Here is a 6,266-nt window from a genome sequence, read left to right on the forward strand (position 1 = left end):
GAAGGTGAGTGTGCTAAACGCCTTCTTAACCCCACTGTCTGTATGTGACACAACAGAGCCTGATAAACGTTCCCCCCACCCCCCTCCACCTCAGGAAAGGCCTTTCAGCCCATCATCACTGCTGCAGTTAAAAGCAGCCCCTCAACTATTGTAAGCCCAACTTCTGGGCAGGAGGTCTGGGGTGAAGTCCCACCTGCCCCAGAGGGTGTGTGGTGCCATTTCTGAACCAGATTGAGTTGAAAACATCTCTGGGCAAACCAAGCAGGGTACTGTCCCCACCTCTAGGTCAGGAGGCCTGGGTTGAAGTCCCACCCTGCTCTGGAGGTGCATCATACCATCTTGGATCGAGTTGTTTGGGAAAATATCTCTTCGAACAAACCAGGCCATGCTCAAGCAAAGCAGGGGTTGGGTGGAGGTGGGGGTTGGGCGGGTGGGGGGGGGAAGTGTGGCCATTGCCCTTCCTCTGGGTCAGGATGCCCGGGCTTCAAGTCGTCCTGTGAGATCTCCCATGGTCATTTAACTTGCAGATAATATCCAGCTTTTGAAGGAGCTAAAACCTTTTACACAAGGGATAGATCGGGATACATGGAATATATCAATTTCAGTTGTAAAGAAATCATGCAGTTGCTGAGGGACTGCCCAGAATGTGCTGACAACATGAAAGAAAAACCAAAGGATCTACGGATGCTGTAAATTGGAAACGAAAATAGAAAAATTTAGGAATAGCCAGGCAGCTCCAGCAGTATCTACCAGACCTGCTGAGCTTTTCCAGCAATTTCTGTTTTTGCAACAGGATCAGAAGTGCTGGTCCTTCAACCTGAGGAGACAGGTTAGCAACATTCACACACCAGCTAAAAATTACCCACCCGCTTCACAACTTGTAGGAGTTGCGCATGAGAATCATTTAAACCCCCACTTAGTGATTCGATGGCCAGGTCGTATTATCACCAGACTTGATCCAGGGACCTCAAGAAGTGCTCCGGGGGACACGGGTTCGAATCATAGCATTTAATTCCACTGTGTGTTCACCATAGTAAGAACCTACAGAGTTGTGAACACAGCCCAGTCCATCACAAAAGCCAACCTTCCATCCTCTGACTCCATCTACAGTTTGCACTGCCTTGGGTAGGTGGTCAACGTAAAGACCATTCCCACCCCAGTTATAATCTCCCCCATCAGGCTGATGATGCCACCATCAGACTCCTGGATGGACCCGTCACATTTTAAATTTAATGTTGATCCCTGTGCATCTTCTTTGCAGCTATAACAATGTGTTCCTCGCTCTGTTCTATTACCCTGAAGCACGTTGCATACAAGATGATCTGCACGAAAATCAAAACTTTTCACTGTATGTCGGACGTGCGACTATAATAATTCAAACCAAATTGAATCAAGTGGGTCAAATCCTGATCTTGGAGACAGTAGGAGCTGCCGATCCTGGAGTCCGAGATAACGAGGCGTGGAGCTGGAGGAGCACAGCAGGCCAGGCGGCATCGGAGGAGCAGGAAAGCTGACGTTTCGGGTCTGCACCCTTCTTCAGAAATACCCGAAACGCCACCTGTCTTGTTTCTTCTCTCTCTCTGTCTCTGCCTGTGTGTGTGTGTGTGTGTGTGTTTCCCCCGCTCTCTCTGTCTATCTGCATGTGCATTCAAAGCTGCACCCAGCCCTGTTTAGGAACAGCTCTGTGGCATCTTTACTGCAAATGACAAGGAAGAGTCATGACCATGGCGGATATTGAAGGCAGGTTGTAGAACCTGTTCGTTAATTTGTATCGCTGTTGAAGATAGCATGCACACACATACACCCAAATTAAAAAGAAAGTCATGTGAACTGTTAAACTCCGAACACAATCCGGCCCAGGGACTCCCTGAAAAAAAATTGTTTCAAGGTCAGCTGCTTCAACACACCACCCTGTTCCCCAGGCCAACGTCTCTGCCTCAGGCTTGCAGCAGTGCTCCAGCGAAGCCGGAAAATCGCCACGCCTGGGGATTCTACAGCCTTCTGGCCTCAGTATCGAGCTTAAAGCCAGACCTCCTCTCATGTCCTTGCCCCAACACCCACGCACCAGGCCTTGTTTTCACACTGTATGCTATGACTCCCGACCCATTGTTAGTGGCTAACCGTCTCCATTAACAGCTCTTTCTGAAGAACGGTCCAGACCCGAAATGTCAGCTTTCCTGCTCCCCTGAGGATGTCTGGCCTGCTGTGTTCCTCCAGCTCCACACTGTGTTATCCCAGACTGCAGCATCGGGAGTTCCGACTGTCCCTATTAACAGCAACTCACTTTCACAGTTAGGTGGTAATCCACTCCCTGCTGCTTCTCTCTCTTTGGGCTGTATAGTTTACACCTTAGCCCTTCCACCTTCTGCATAAAAAAACGACATTGTCCGAAATACAAAAACAGAAGTTGCTGGAAAAGCTCAGCAGGTCCGGCAGCAAGTGTGGAGAGAAAACAGCGTTAAATGTTTCAAGTCGGGTGACCCTTCCTCAGAACTGCTGTAAGGCCAGAGAATGAAACGCCAAAAAGAATTGTGTATGCTCCTGAGGCAGAGTCACTCAACCCGAAACGTTAGCCCTGATTTCTCTCCACAGATGCCGCCAGACATGCTGAGCTTCTCCAGCAACTCCTGTTTCCATGACTCCTTCAAATGCCCAGAGGTTTTACAGTGGGCCAGGGCCGGAAGGTCTTCCCCATGCAGAGCGGCCCCCTACCCCAACCCAGGCTGTTGACTGAACCATCCCCACAGGGCAGCTGGTGGAGAATCCACGGGGTCGAATAGGCCTCGCTAACAGGTAGAGCTGGTTGGGAGTTATCCAGGGTGTCTCAGGAGGGGTGTACAGTATGCTGCCTGGGGGTGTCCAAGCGGTCCAGTAGGACAGAGGTCACAGCATCCTCATAGTGCAGCAAGAGGCCATTTGGCCCACAGGGTCTGTACTGACCCTCCAAAGAGCATCGCACCCAGCAGGCTGCAACCTATTCCTGCATTTCTCACAGCCAATCCACCCTAACCCGCTCATCCCTGGGTACTACGGGACAATTTAGCATGGCCAATCCACCCTAACCCACACATCCCTGGGCACTACGGGACAATTTAGCACAGCCAATCTACCCTAACCCACACATCCCTGGGCACTACGGGACAATTTAGCACGGCCAATCTACCCTAACCCACACATCCCTGGGCACTACGGGACAATTTAGCACGGCCAACCCACCCTAACCCGCACATCCCTGGGCACTACGGGACAATTTAGCACGGCCAACCCACCCTAACCCGCACATCCCTGGGCACTACGGGGCAATTTAGCACGGCCAATCTACCCTAACCCGCACATCCCTGGGTACTACGGGATAATTTAGCACGGCCAATCCCACCCGAACCCGCACATCCCTGGGCACTGCGGGACGATTTAGCACGGCCAATCCACCCTAACTCACACATCCCTGGGCACTACGGGACGATTTAGCACGGCCAATCCACCCTAACCCGCACATCCCTGGGCACTACGGGACAATTTAGCACGGCCAATCCACCCTAACCCGCACATCTCTGGGCACTACGGGACAATTTAGCACGGCCAATCCCACCCGAACCTGCACATCCCTGGGCACTACGGGGCAATTTAGCACGGCCAATCCCACCCTAACCCGCACATCCCTGGGCACTACGGGACAATTTAGCACGGCCAATCCACCCTAACCCGCACATCTCTGGGCACTACGGGGCAATTTAGCATGGCCAATCCCACCCTAACCCGCACATCCCTGGGGACTATGGGACAATTTAGCACGGCCAATCCACCCTAACCCGCACATCTCTGGGCACTACGGGACAATTTAGCACGGCCAATCCCACCCGAACCTGCACATCCCTGGGCACTACGGGGCAATTTAGCACGGCCAATCCACCCTAACCCGTACAACCCTGGGCACTACGGGACAATTTAGCACGGCCAATCCACCCTAACCCGCACATCCCTGGGCACTATGGGACAATTTAGCACAGCCAATCCACCCTAAACCACACAGTCTTTTGCACTGTGGGAGGAAACCGGAGCAACCGGAGGAAACCCACGCAGACATGGGGAGAGAGATAGTAGGAACTGCCGATGTTGGAGAATCTGAGATAACAAGGTGTGGAGCTGGATGAACACAACAGGCCAAGCAGCATCAGAGGAGCAGGAAAGCTGACGTTTCGGGCCTGGACCCTTCTGGCCTCCTGTATTCATCCAGCTCTAGACTTTCTTATCTCAGATTTTCCAGCATCTGCAGTTCCCATTATCTCTGAAACAATTTTAACACCAATGCAAAGCCTCTTCTAAGGATGCCTACCCTGAAGAAATTACCCTCCTTCCTCCGGTAAAACTTCAGTGGATCTCTCTCCCACTGCAACTTTCTCATGATCTCTTTGGCCTTGAAACTGCTCTATCATGTCCTGAAGCAAACCAGGTACCACAGCCACATCACCTTTCTCAGCACCTGCCTACGGAACCAAATCATCCCCAAAGGGCTACAGCCCCCATTCAGGCCTTCCCAATTTGTCGCCAACCATGACCATATCTACATTTAGAACATTGAGACCCTTCAGAAGTGTTTCTCCCTGTGACTCCTGATGCACACACTCGCAGCAATGCGCCAGCATCTACTGGGATTACCCCAGCTCAGAGTCTCCCTCTCCCAGACCTGCAACGGACGTGGGGAGAATGTGCAAACTCCACACAGACGTTCGCCTGAGGATGGGATCGAACCCTGGCCTTGGCACCGTGAGGCAGCGGTGCTAATCACTGAGCCCCCGTACCACCCCCTAATCTGAAACCACTCCGACTCAGGGGGCTATTCAGGGCCCCAGGTCCGCTGCTGGGAGGGGTGTGGAGTTGGCTCAGAATGAATGGGTGGAGGCACTGCTCCCTTAGGGACTCCTGAGGCTAATATTCATCTGTCACGTGGCATCCAGCAAAGGAAGAGGTGCTGGGTCTGTTATCACGTCTGTGGGATCTTGCTCTGCAGCATTACAACAGAGACTCTGCGTGTTTTTTTTTTGGCGGTTGGGGTGCAGGGAAGTGACGGGGTGTGGGGAGGCAAGATATCCTCATGCCTTGCGCTCATGAGCATGGCGAGAGTGGCGCCACAGCAATGCAAATTCCCTTTTCAATCCCCCTGCCCTGTCTATTGGGCAGGGAGCTTGAGGGTGCAGATTTCAGGCAGACTCTGCCAACTCTGATAAGTAATGGCAGTAACTTAAAAACCCACCCCCCTCAGGTGGCATAAACCCTCCTCGTTCGGCCCTGGGCTCTCAGCAAATTGCCAGCAATTCATTCTTTCAGATATGTCTGGTTATTATTTGATTTAATTTAACTTCAGGCTGTTTTGAGCAGCCCTGTCCTTTTGGCTGGGTTTGCTGCAGTGTTTGTTTATTGATGTTTTCCAGGCTGAAATATTCTCAAAGGGCTTATAATTTTTCTTCAGGAGCTCAAGAAGTTACCTGGGAGCAAGGGGTCTCAAAGTCTTGTTTACTCTCAAAGTCTGTCAGTCTCTCGGTTTCATCTCTGCTCAATCGAGCATGTGAAGGAATGCACCACAACTGGTCAAGTTAATCTACACAATGATGCTGCTTGGCCTCCTGCGTTCATCCAGCTTCACACTTTGCTAAGAGATAATGGGAACTGCAGATGCTGGAGAATCCAAGATAATAAAGTGTGAAGCTGGACGAACACAAGATAATAAGATGTGAGGCTGGATGAACACAGCAGGCCAAGCAGCATCTCAGGAGCACAAAAGCTGACGTTTCGGGCCTAGACCCTTCATCAGAGAGGGGGATGGGGGGAGGGAACTGGAATAAATAGGGAGGGGGAGGCGGACCGAAGATGGAGAGTAAAGAAGATAGGTGGAGAGAGTATAGGTGGGGAGGTAGGGAGGGGATAGGTCAGTCCAGGGAAGACGGACAGGTCAAGGAGGTCGGATGAGGTTAGTAGGTAGATGGGGGTGCGGCTTGGGGTGGGAGGAAGGGATGGGTGAGAGGAAGAGCCGGTTAGGGAGGCAGAGACAGGTTGGACTGGTTTTGGGATGCAGTGGGTGGGGGGGAAGAGCTGGGCTGGTTGTGTGGTGCAGTGGGGGGAGGGGACGAACTAGGCTGGTTTAGGGATGCAGTAGGGGAAGGGGAGATTTTGAAACTGGTGAAGTCCACATTGATACCATATGGCTGCAGGGTTCCCAGGCGGAATATGAGTTGCTGTTCCTGCAACCTTCGGGTGGCATCATTGTGGCA

Source organism: Stegostoma tigrinum, chromosome 47, assembly GCF_030684315.1.
Source record: "Stegostoma tigrinum isolate sSteTig4 chromosome 47, sSteTig4.hap1, whole genome shotgun sequence".
Lineage (NCBI taxonomy): Eukaryota > Metazoa > Chordata > Chondrichthyes > Orectolobiformes > Stegostomatidae > Stegostoma > Stegostoma tigrinum.